Genomic DNA, 13,014 nt, shown 5'->3' with positions numbered 1-13,014 from the left:
CTTGATAAATCTGAAATTTAGCGATTCTCCGATTCTCGTATGAAATTGGAAGATATAACACTTTTTGCTATATTTTCTTTCATAATTTTGATCTTTAAAAATTAAAAACAAAGGGTTTTTGAAAATATTTAAAACTAAAATTGTGATTTAAAGACGTAATAAAAAATATATAAAAACTGCGTGTTAAAATAAAAAAATAAACATTTTAATTTTCAATCATTTTAATGAAATGGCTGAGAATGTAAAAGACTTTTTTTTTCTTCTCCAAAGTTTTAGAAATTTAATTTAAAATGTTTAATTGTAATTCATTTTGTTCCATCTAATAGAATTTTATATCTATACTCTATTCAATCACCAATTCTGTAAGTGATGCTCACCGGTTTTCTTTGATAATTTTACACAAGAACTTGAGATTGGAAGCTGCTACAATTTTCGATCATCCTGGATCAATGCTATCTATTTCCTTGTACTTTTTATAATACTAAAAACTGTTGAAACTGCGAAACTTTCAATAAGATTATTTACCTTAGTGTTGGTCTAGATTGCATTTCTACAACAATCTAAAGTTTCTTGATAGTCACTAAAATTTATCATTAGAGAAAAGGCATTTACAGCAAAAGTGACTTTCATTAAACACTTGTATTTTGGCAATGGGCCTAAATTCCAAAAATAAATTCTATTGTAATAAACTAAGAAATTCGTATTCGATAATGGAAAAATAAAGTAAATTTCTCATTTCTTTTCTACCGAATAAAAATTTAAGATTATTTAAGATTAAAAAGGTAAAAATCTAAATTTTAAAAACTGTGTTTAAATATGACAAATTAATTCCATAATGACGAAAGTATAACATTCAGGACAGATCTTTTCTTATAGGCAACCAAATGGAAGTCTCTATCCTACCTGTAAACGAACTTTCATCAGAACTGCCACTATAACATTTGCATTACAATGAAACGTAAATTGATTTATTGTCTTTAAGATGTTTAAAAGATTTTTAAAAAATGGAGGGATAATTGTCTTCTTATAATGACTTGAAAATATAGAAAAAATTGGTCTAGTTATTCGTTTCATATATTAATAGCATTTAACTTTATAAATAGTTTTCTACTTCAAATATTAACATGAGATTTGTCTTAAAATGTATATTCCATTTAAGATTTATAAAAATCATTTTGCTCTTCAAATTTCCTCTTATTATTTGATATGTATTCATTTAATCGTGTCTGAAAATCCTTAAGTTATTTATCAATATAAATACAGAATCTCTTTTAAAAACTTGATCTTTTCATTCCATTTATATTTATTGACATGTTTGCAAAGTTTTCAATTAATAATTTTTTATTTTACTTACATTTTTATACCCTTAAGCATGGGAATAGTTTAATCAAAAGTATTTCGTCAAGTAAATAAATATTTGATTTTATTTCTTTCTCATTTAAAAAATCTGAGTTAAATAAATAAAATTGAAATATCTCAATTCAAAATAAGAAGTAAACGATATTGAGAAAATAAAATCGGATTTCTCGAATTTTCTGAATTAAATAAGAAAGATACAAACGGATAAATGTGTTCGGCGCCAGAAAAGGTTAAAATCGAATTTGTCACGAATGTCTCTCCTGACAGATCTGTGACGCTGTTTTCTTTTCGCTAAAAAAATCGTTATAACTTTCTGATACAGTGAATATCGTTTATTTAAATTGTTTTTACTGTCTTATGGTTTCATCTTTGTTATTATTTATCTTACAGATTACCTAGAATAAAATTTCCAGTGAGAGTATCGAATAAAATCTATACCAAATAACCCACTTATATATCATTAGAAAGAACTCGTTAAAGCATCACTTTCTGACAAATTTCCTTCGATTTTACTTAAAATCTTCTCATTTCTCAAAATTTCTCTTGTAATCGATAAGTTTCAAAAAGCTTCTGTTCTTTTTTGCTGCAACATCAGACTTTCGTCAACTGTGACAACGTAAAGCTGTTTGAGAAAGAAAATAAGTTTAATATAAAATATTTATTAAATTATATTTTTATATAATCAAGACTTGACTAACAAGATAACAATACTTTGCGAACGTAGAATATATTTTCATATATTTATTTATCTATATTAAAATTTCTAACATATTTTTAAAATTAATAAAACATCCAGGACGAATATGCAATTAAAAATTCACTTGGAGAGAAGGAACACTCTTTTATAAATATAAAAGAGTGTCTTCTTAATTTATTCGTTTCCCACAACTCAAAAACATAGAAAAGTTACATAGATTGGCTTTTTATTTTGAGACACTTCACCTCAATATGTAAAAATCCTATCAAAATCGTTTCTTTGTGGCACGGTGTGAAAGTATATCATTAATAACATATTTTTTAAAGTCTTTCTTCTATTCTACTGAATTTTTAATTGTATATTCGACCGAACAGTTTATCAATGATATATTTTGATATTTTGCCACTGCCAGATGGACGATTTTAACAGGTTTTTACATATTGAGACGGAAGAGATCCTCAAAATAAAAGGTCAACAATGCCATTTAACTTGTTTTGTTCTTTAAGTGTGTGATAAGGAATTTTGAAGATGTTTTTATGTATTTTTTTTTCAGTGTTTCTTCCATCGGTGGTGAGTTTTTAATATTTTTAAAAGTTCAAAAATACGCTTATATTGCCATACGTATTGAATATATAGTTGGCAAATATTTTTGAAGAAATAAATTTATGACTGGAGGCTCTGTTCGTGACAGAATTTATACGCTTACCTGAACATGCATTCTGAGATTGAAAAAATGTAGTGACCAGCATAAAATGTTTTTTACCTTTTAAATCTTTTTTTATATTATAAAATAATAAAAAAATTAATTAATTCAAAAATTTATGAAAGAATTGAAGCGTAATAATTTTCTTCAATATTTTTCTGAGATATAACTTTACTGATAGTTGAATTAAAATGCTTTAGAGACTAAAAATATTATATAAAGGTATAAAAGCAATGAATGTTAGTTTGTTTAGCAAGTTTAATAAGTAGCAACAATGAAACTTAGTAAAACTAGAATATATTTGTCTGAATAACATGATTGATGCAATACGATATTCTTTGGTGGAAATTACATTGATCTCTTTAAGGAAGTAAATTAGTCGTGTTTAATGAAGCGAACGGCTCTCATTTTCTGGTAAATGGCGATAGTTAGAAGTTCTATAAAAACTGATTATATTTTTAGTTTCGTTAATTACTCGAGAGCATCGCACGCATGCTAATTTGAAACTATATTCCACTACGAGACTGTTTAGTATCGAAAGTCTCGAGAAGAAGCCAAATTTTAATCATGTTTTGTTAACCAAATGAAGGAATTCAATGATCAGAATAACAATTTCCTGCTGCTCGAAATACTAGCCATAGAAAGGAAAATACTTCCTGACAGTTGATTCCAAGCATAGGCCATGGAGTGGTAAGAAGATAGCTATTCGATCAAATCAATGCGAAATAAATTCACTTTCATAAAATTCAATTTTTAATTTATCATTCTGAATTGAATTAAGTCGTTTTTTTACAATATTTTAGCCGATAAGATATGAATAAACTATATTAATTCAACGTTTTGAATTTATTCAGAGATTGTATTTCATTTAGAAAATTTCATAACAAATTTCATTTTAATGGTCACGATTATATAATATATTCATTTATTCATATAACACGATTCCTATATTCTACAAGTGTCAATATTATTAGAATTTCCGATTAGTATGAAATAGGACGTATTTCATACATGAACGATTAGAAATTTTCACAATGAACAGTGCTTTAAAATTCAAACTAAAATGTTTTGTTAGCTTAGTTCAGAACGAAATGGTTTCTAGATAAATATAGTGCATTTCGATGATCTAATTCAACAGATCTAATCTTTCCTATTCTTTATATGCATCGAAACAGCTCGGAAATCAAATCCCTCGAATCTCATTACAACTGTTGAAAAGGTCATTTAATGCAATATGGCCTGGTATAAACAATAAATTTCCGGTACGTTCTGCAAGTAGGCAATTATTATGGTAAATAGCCGCAGCACATCACTGCTGCCATGTTGATTAAATTATCATTAGCAGGCTTCGTATAATTTACTTCCATATATATATATAATATTAAAATTCTTCATTAAGCCTCCCATAAAACTTGTTATAAATATATCTTTTAAAATATGTTAGTATATATTTATTAAATATTATTAAGTTTTGAAGATTATATCATTGAATTCAATGTAAAGTGGCTGGTTCTTGCTTTCATCTTAATGAAAAAAAGTCTGAGAATGAACAACACAGAAATTTAATTTATATTTGATTGATTAAATCCGATTGAAAAAGAGTGATAGCTTATCCTTTTATCTAGTTTTAAGCTGTAAACTATAGTCTTGACTGTAACTGATCGGGATCATTGTCTACTTCAACAGAGGGTTAATCCATGATTATAAAATAATAGAAAAGTATAATAAAATATCGTAACTAATTTAGAACATCAGTTGCCAGTTTGGATAGTCGACTGGGTTTTTCTTCTTTTTTTAATATCTGGAATTGTTGTAATATAAATAGATTACTACAAATTATAAAATGCGTTTTGTATATATTATTAAGGTAATCTTACGTAATTCTTGCTAATAATTTGTCTAATAGAAAGACCCTATAACAGTAAATAAAATGAGGAATAAGTTTCATTATCCAAGTTTCATAGTAATGGGGCATCGGAAAAAATAAAATATACAAAAATTTTAATTCAAACGGAATCTATATTGATGCATGACTTTAATCTATGTATCTGATACTCTGAACAATTTTTAAGATTTTTCGCATAGTTGTGCATAAAATTACTTTTATAGATAAATCAAACAAGGTTTATACATTTATTAAATAAAGATAAATAAATCAAGCAGTAACTATTAGAAAGTCACACGAGTAATCAAGTGCTTTTCATAAGTTTTCTTTTTATATTTATCTTAAATTTTTAATTGTATAGGGGCATATATTCCTTCTCTGTTCTTCGTGAATTTATCCACAATATAATTACACAATTTAAGTAATTAATTTCTCATTATCGGGTATATTAGAAACGATTAGTCAAACTTAGGTTCAAATTAGAATAATAGATTTATATGATATTGAATATTGGTCCAAAATATTTTAGAATAAAGTAGTAGTTTGGCAACTTATTTTGAACATAATTAAATAAATAGAAATATTATATATATTTATCCAGTATCTCATAAAATGCTTTTTATTAATTTAATGTTTAGTTTTTATTCATCTTTTAAGATAAAAAAAAATATATATATATAGTAGGCTTATATTAAGTTTTCCGTCTTATTATTAAATCTTTAATTCAAATAGTGGTTGTCATCATTATTAAAATTAGCATATCAACAGCTCATAACGTTATTTTCTGATGTTTAAACACGCGTGTCTATCACAGAATACAAATATCGGATTATATTGATGAATTTATAGAGAACTTATTTATGCTTCTTAATTCAGTTAAGTTTTCAAAAGAAAGAAGAGAATTTTCTTAATAACTCTTTAATTTTATTAATGTAATATTTTCAAATATCTACAGCAACCACATTCTCACAAAATAATGTTTTTAGTTCTTAATACAAGAACTGAAAAACAAAGAACTCGTTATCCTCTCCAGACTTGTTATTTCGTACTCGTTCATGTGAGACGTGAGAAGCTTTAAATTCTAATAAATTACGAAAAAAATAAAAATATATTTGAATTATACGTGATGAGAAAAGTCTTTTTATAAAACTAAGGTTTAAAAAGTTGTAACCATAATTTTATAAGATCAATATAAAACTTCTGTAAAGAGGAGCATAACCTTTTAAAATCGAAAATCTACTTTAAGTTAAATTGAACATTGATCTTTTACTTTGAAATTTCCTATAATTATTTTTACATTTTAATATATATATATATATTTTTCTTTTGCAACAATCATTATTTCAATAAAGCTTTAATTATATTTTTAAAATATTTCACAAAAGAGATTTTAAAAAATTGTTTTAAAATTTTTTTAGTACGGGGAAGATACTTTTAATAAAGGTGTTTTAATGAATGCCGGAGTTAAAGAAGCTCTTAGAGAATTCGACTTCCACTGTTTTGTCTTCCATGACGTTGATCTCATTCCTGAAGATGACAGAAACTTTTACAGTTGTCCAGAACATCCGCGTCACATGTCTGTCGCCGTTGATAAGTTTAATTACACGTAAGTTTACGTAAAGAATAAATTTGTATAATGAATAAAACTAATTCGTTAACAAGAAGATTTAGGACAATTAAAATTTTCAATGAAACCTTCTATGGATTTTAAGATTTATTACTAGAAATGCTACAGTTTTTCAAATAAACAAACTTATTTATAAAATGACAAATCACATAAACTTGAATTGATCAAATGAATTCTTGCATTAACGATACGCTCGTTTTGTATTAAATTACGAAATTTCTCGTCGATAATGTTGCGAACATTAAATTGACAAGTATTAAACTAAGTAAATAACTTTAAACTAAATTCCATTCCACGCCACGCTCCTAAATACAGAAGATAATAAGAATTTTACAACTCTCAAAAGAGAACAATTCTTTGTCTTTTCAAAAAGATAAAATATTGCCATCTTTTGAAAGTGTTGAAAGAGACCCTTCTGATTAAATAACATGAATTACCAGCAGTTCCGATAATTATCTCGGGACATTTCTTCTTTTACATCGATTTAGAACTACTTCAAGAGATATTCAAATGTAAAATAAATAGATGCCTCTATAAAAATATTTGCTAATTTGTTTCTGGTGTAATTATAAATTAGTTAAAATAATGAATGTGAATAATTACTTGTAAGCATTTCTTGAAGTTATAAATTATTAAAGTTTTCTTTTCATTTTAAAAAATTATTTATATCTTTCAATGCGTTTAGTTATCACGCCTATATACATCATGCATATGTATCACACATAATACATAAAACTATCATGATTTGTTATATTGAATAAGAAGAATATTCCATGCATATTATATAGGTCTTTAGAAATTTAAGATTTTTCGCATAGTTGTGCATAAAATTACTTTTATAGATAAATCAAACAAGGTTTATACATTTATTAAATAAAGATAAATAAATCAAGCATACTTTATATAGCCTACTATTTGGTAGACTATATAATAACAATATTCAATTATTAAACATTTATTATCTTTGTTAATAATTACAATAATTGGACCTTGGTTATGTTAATTAAGACAAATTTTTTAGTTGTTTAAAATGTGCTGAACAAAGTAACGAGTTAATATTTTAAATGGTTTAATGGAGTAAAGCTAAAAAAGGCCCCCTAGTGTCCATAGAGCGAAAAGCCAAGAATTAAAAAAAGGCTATCACTTACCGGAAAAAAAATTCTTAAAATATACTTTTTCATCGAAATATATTTATATTTAATCATTTATACCTATCGAATGTATTTGATATTTTAAAAGCTTCACTTCTTTATTTCTTATCAAAATTTATACAGTAACTTATGTATTCTTTGCAACAAATAGATACTCTCAAAGTATTATAGATATTGATGGCACAAAATTGAAAGTGGGCGAAATGATTTATGAAAGTAGTTCCAAATTTTCTGAAATTACTCTTTAAGTAAGGATTATTCAAATTTATGGAAATATTCAAAAATGTTCTTATTCATGTTTTTGTAAAGATTAAAGGAACTCAAAATTCGAATAGAAAGTTCTGCATATCTATTGTGCTTACAAAAATAATAAATATATATATATAATCAAACAATATTATAAAAATTAAAACACTAAAATGTTTAAAATTTTTGGAAACAGTTGAAAATCCAGCTGATGATGAATTTATCAAAGACCGCCACGACCAACATTTAATGTTTCGGAAAAATTGTTCAATGACCATGATATAATAAGCAGTTTTTCTGAAGAAGTCTTTCGTTAGAAAAGAGGTAATCATCTGTTCGAGTGAGTTACTTGGGTTCTACATCATATTTACGCCGCACTATCAATTTATTAGCAACTTTTAGATATTTCTGTTTACTTTATGTGAATTTTTTAAAATAAGCTATCGATTATTTTTCAAAACAAATTTAATATAAATGACAAGTTTCTTTATAAAATCTTCGTGACGTGTTAATATTGGTTTTAAATCTTCGTTTAATGTCGTTTCACTCATACATCGAGCACAAATTAATTCGGTTTTGTGTTTCTATGATCTGCTTAGTCGCCATAATTACTTGTCTTGATTTTCTATTATTTAATAAATACAGAGATTTATTTTTCTAATTCTGGAATTTCATTACAAAGTACATAAGCCGAAATTAACTGATTGCTTAAAATGTTTAGTGTAAGAGTCTAGACATTTTAGTTCATGATAATGAATTCGTCTCGTCTAAATCCATTTCAATTCGTTACAATAAACAACGAATTTTTAAACTGTTCAAAGTCTATTTACAATTTTAGTAAAAAAAAGTGCTAGAAAATTATTACGTTCAGAATTTAAATTAAAAATACTTAAATTATATAATAATGGACTATCTATGCTGTTTAGAAGACTAATTTGCAATTTCTTTGTACTACTTGCACTCCTTTGTAAGTACTATAATTGAAAATAAAACCAGGATAATGAATGAAATTAAAAGTGTTTCGTCTTTGAAATTAGCAGTGATCAGAAAATTTAATGGATTAATTGGAAATATGGAAAACTTCTAATTGTTTATTTAGATCAAACTAGGCGCTATATGCTATTAAGTCTTGTAAATATCCAGTTCAAAGCTAAAACATTAATTGAAGATATTGAAGGAGGAAAAAATACGTACGAACAAGAATTTCAGGCAAGTCCAGATTGACTTAATAGGTTTAATTCAGATTGAATTTGAATAATAATATTTGAAGTTCGAGGAGAATCTGCAAGTGCAGGTGAGGAGGTTGCCAATGAATTCCGTTCCGTAAATAAGTTCTGAAGGATATAATCTTGTAGAAGAGAATATTTTTGAGAACTTATATAACTAAAACAAATCCTATATTTAAAACTATTAAAGAGAGAATAACTTTACTGCTGGTGTCGAACCTTCTGCTTCTGAGAATTACAGATTGAAAGCAATGCTTTTACATTATAGCGAAAATTGTTATTGATATAGCAAAGCAACTGAAATTGAACCAGAGGATATTAGAAATGATAATTTCTCATAACCCACACTTAACTAATACAAATCTTTGTTAAATGACAGAACATTGAAAACATGAATCTAACATTAAATTAAAGATTATTCTTTTCTAAAAACTATAACAAATAACTTACTGAGGCTTTTAAAAATGCTATGGCTATTTTTAATGATGATGATCCTGATGTTGCACGAAGTTCTAAAGTCAATACTAGAATTTTAGATGATGATCATGTTATAGAGAAATATATCAAGAGGAAACGAATACAACGTTTCTGGACAATTGTTTCAATAACTTTTACTTTCCCAGCTGTTATATACATAACAAAGGGAAAGTATGGCGATCGGTCAAAAAATGACCCCTAAGATCTTTATATTTTTCGACTCGGGAATCTTGAAACATAGAGAAATGCAAAAATCTGGAGAGTTTTCTTTATGTATGGATGTTATGTAGTGTGTGGGGGGCAGATTTTGTTCACCTCTTTGAAGTTTAATAAGTCCTGTGCTTTTTGTCGAAAATTTTCTGAAATTTTGCAGGTAAGTTTGTTTATTAGGGTGATTAATGCTGTAAAATTTTGGTTGTTAATAAAGGTCCCGGAGTGGGGAGATAAAAAAGGTTGTGTGTCATATCGCGAATAGGGTCGAACTTAATAACGATTTTACTGGTTATTAGCATTTACAATTTTTTTACAAAACCCCTCTCTACCCTCAAAATTAAGCTTTTTGCCATTTTATAATAGTTAAAAATATAAAGTTTTTTTTAAAAATAAAGTATGATTACAGATGACCTCACCAAATGTTGCCGGGAAAGTTAAGCAACTCGTTGCTGGATTTTTTTTTTAAATCGCTTTAAAAGTATTACTTTGTACGTAACTGAAATTTCTTGAAACAATTTGTTAAAACTAAATCTGGAGAGCATTTTAATAAACATTTTTTTGTTACTTCAATTATAAAAAAATTAGGGTAAGTGCATAAATTATAATGTTAATTCAGTACAAATATATAAACTAATTAATGTATATAATTTCACAATATTTCTTGGCTGATAAATGCAAATGGTCAGTTCAGTATTATTCAATGGATATTAATGATTCGCTATACGGTGCATTTTTCTGGAGCGAAACATAACGTAAATCGAAACCTCCTGCATATCATTAACTTTTAAATATTCGAAATGACTCTAAATAAATTTCTTTCTGTTTTAAAATGTTTAACTAATATTATATGTAACAAATTACAAGTAAAACAATACAATATAATTTGTAATGAGAAAAATTATAAGGAAAAACAAGACGAAAATTCTATTTTAATACGTGTCGCCATCTAGCGACATAAATAATACTGTTTTTCTTTATATAAGACTTATATTGTTACAAATACTTATACAGTATATAATAATTATTATTTTAATAGAAAAAATAGCTTCATGGATAAAATATTTTAAAATTGTATATTATTTTTCTTAATAATTAAAGCAATATAAAAGTAATACGCCTTACGTCTTAAAAATAATATAATTTCCCCTCATATGATGGGAGTTTAATACCTATTATGATAAATAGGCATTTCATTTGATTGAAAAATAGTATAATTAAATTAAAATTAGCAGATTTATTAGATTTTGTAGCCGAACCAGAAATTGAAATGGAATTTTACACAATTTTGGTTAAATTAAACTTAGATAAAACATATTAATGAGCAAAAATCAACAAATGTATTACAGTCGACCCCCTATAACGTGCGTTCCTATAACGGAAATTCCTGTAACGTAGCAAAAAATTGTAGCAATATTCGTATAAAGGAACTCCTAAAACGTCGTCGCCGACTGGTGTCTCGACAAGATTGATAGAATCTGGACCAATAGTGGATGAGCAGCCGAACTACTTTCCGCCGCCCGCGCCACGCTACGGAGAGTTTAGGCGGCTAAATTGAGTTTGCTATTGTCTGTACAGTATTATATATAAATTAGGTACTGTATATATAATTATATATTAACTTAATTTATTGTAACTTTATTATAATTATATATGTGCTTTCTGCCGTCTAGCGCTATGCTATGGAGAGTTTAGGCTAGTAAGTTGAGTTTATTATCGTCTGTACAGTATGTAAATTAGGTACCGTAAGTCTAATACAGCACTAATTTTACACATTTCTTGTGAAAGAAACATTTCTTATTCAACGGCCATAAAAATTATTTATATTAATGATGTCTCTAAAGGTCAAGTTATTTTTCTGCGAAAAATTCGTTATCAGATATCGCGGCCGCCGTTTCGTGCGCTGTTCCGCGACGAAAACAAACTTGAGCAACGGCGTAGTCGAATGGTGAACACACGGTAAGTAATCCTACAATTTTTTGTTTATAGCATAGTTTATACGGATTATTCCCAATAAATTATACGTGTTTTGGAAATGTTGAGTGGAATTAGTCTAGAATCGGTTAATTTTATAGAAGAAAACCTTTCAAACAGCCTTAGTCCGTAAACTTCACACGTGTCGGGCTGCGATTGGCTCATGTATTTAATGATTCCTACAACGTAAAATTCGATTAACGTGGAACGTATCTAAGCGTTATAGGGGTCTACTGTACATCAAATTTAATTTCCAAAATTTACATACAGTATACTTATTCATATTGCTATTTATATATAAATATTTAGTCAAACATTATGTTGCAATTTTGTTTGTAATCAACGTGGACTACTGGTGACGTTTAATTAAAATGAGCTACAATTTGTATAGGCTTATACTTGTTTGCACTGACATTTGTAAAATTTGAACACACACTCATCTTTTCACCAGCGATTTCTTATCCATACCTATCCCATGTATAGTAGTATTACCCACAAACCTCATTTGTAGGACTGTAGATCTGGGGCTTCTTTTACGTACAGTAGAGTCTCGATTATCCGACCCCCGATTAACCGACAACTCGGTTAACCGACCGTCCTAGTTGGCAAATTCAAATGTCCGCTAGTGACGTGGCACTACAATATTTGGCTATGTCTTGGCTACTTTAATATTATTTTTACGTGTTTTAGCTGCAACACTGGATCGACCATGAAATGGAGCCAGCATTTAAACGAGGCTTAATTCTTTAATTTTTAACGATACAATAGCGACGATTATTATTTTTAAAAATTTTCGTTAGGCTTAACATTGATGAAAATTCAACGCGAAGTAGGTTAATAGCGATATACTAATATACTAATTACATGTGATATAATAATGTATACTACACTCATAATGGATTTTTTCATACTTTTCGGTTATCCGACTTTTCAATTATCCGACCAACCCCAGTCCCCAATTGGGTCGGATAATCGAGGCTCTACTGTAATGGATTTTTTCATACTTTTCGGTTATCCGACTTTTCAATTATCCGACCAACCCCAGTCCCCAATTGAGTCGGATAATCGAGGTTCTACTGTACATAAGACATCATACGAAACTAAACTGAAGTATTGACTGACGCACTGACTTCTGAACCAGATAGCCGGGTTCCAATTCTCTGGACTAACCAACAAAATACTAATTGCTGTTCTGGGGCCCACTTGGCCTTCATTGTAATGAATACAGTACGCCTATATTTCTTTATACGCGGCCCATTTTTACGCGATTTTGAAACGTATCCAACGCGCAAAATAAGGGATAGATGTACTGTACCTTCTCGACAGTGAAGACAACTGGAACTGCGTCAAACTGAACAGCGACTGCCGGCAAGATTTCCAATTTCGATACCCGATACCGATACCGGTACCGATACTTTTGTGGTATCGAGACATCCCTAATTACCAGTATGAATTTATG

The sequence above is a fragment of the Centruroides sculpturatus genome, unplaced genomic scaffold (assembly GCF_000671375.1).
Source record: "Centruroides sculpturatus isolate CEXI.00-Female unplaced genomic scaffold, Cexi_2.0 scaffold122, whole genome shotgun sequence".
Classification (NCBI taxonomy): Eukaryota; Metazoa; Arthropoda; class Arachnida; order Scorpiones; family Buthidae; genus Centruroides; species Centruroides sculpturatus.
The sequence above is the reverse complement of the archived record's forward strand: the minus strand, read 5'-3'. Positions refer to the sequence as shown.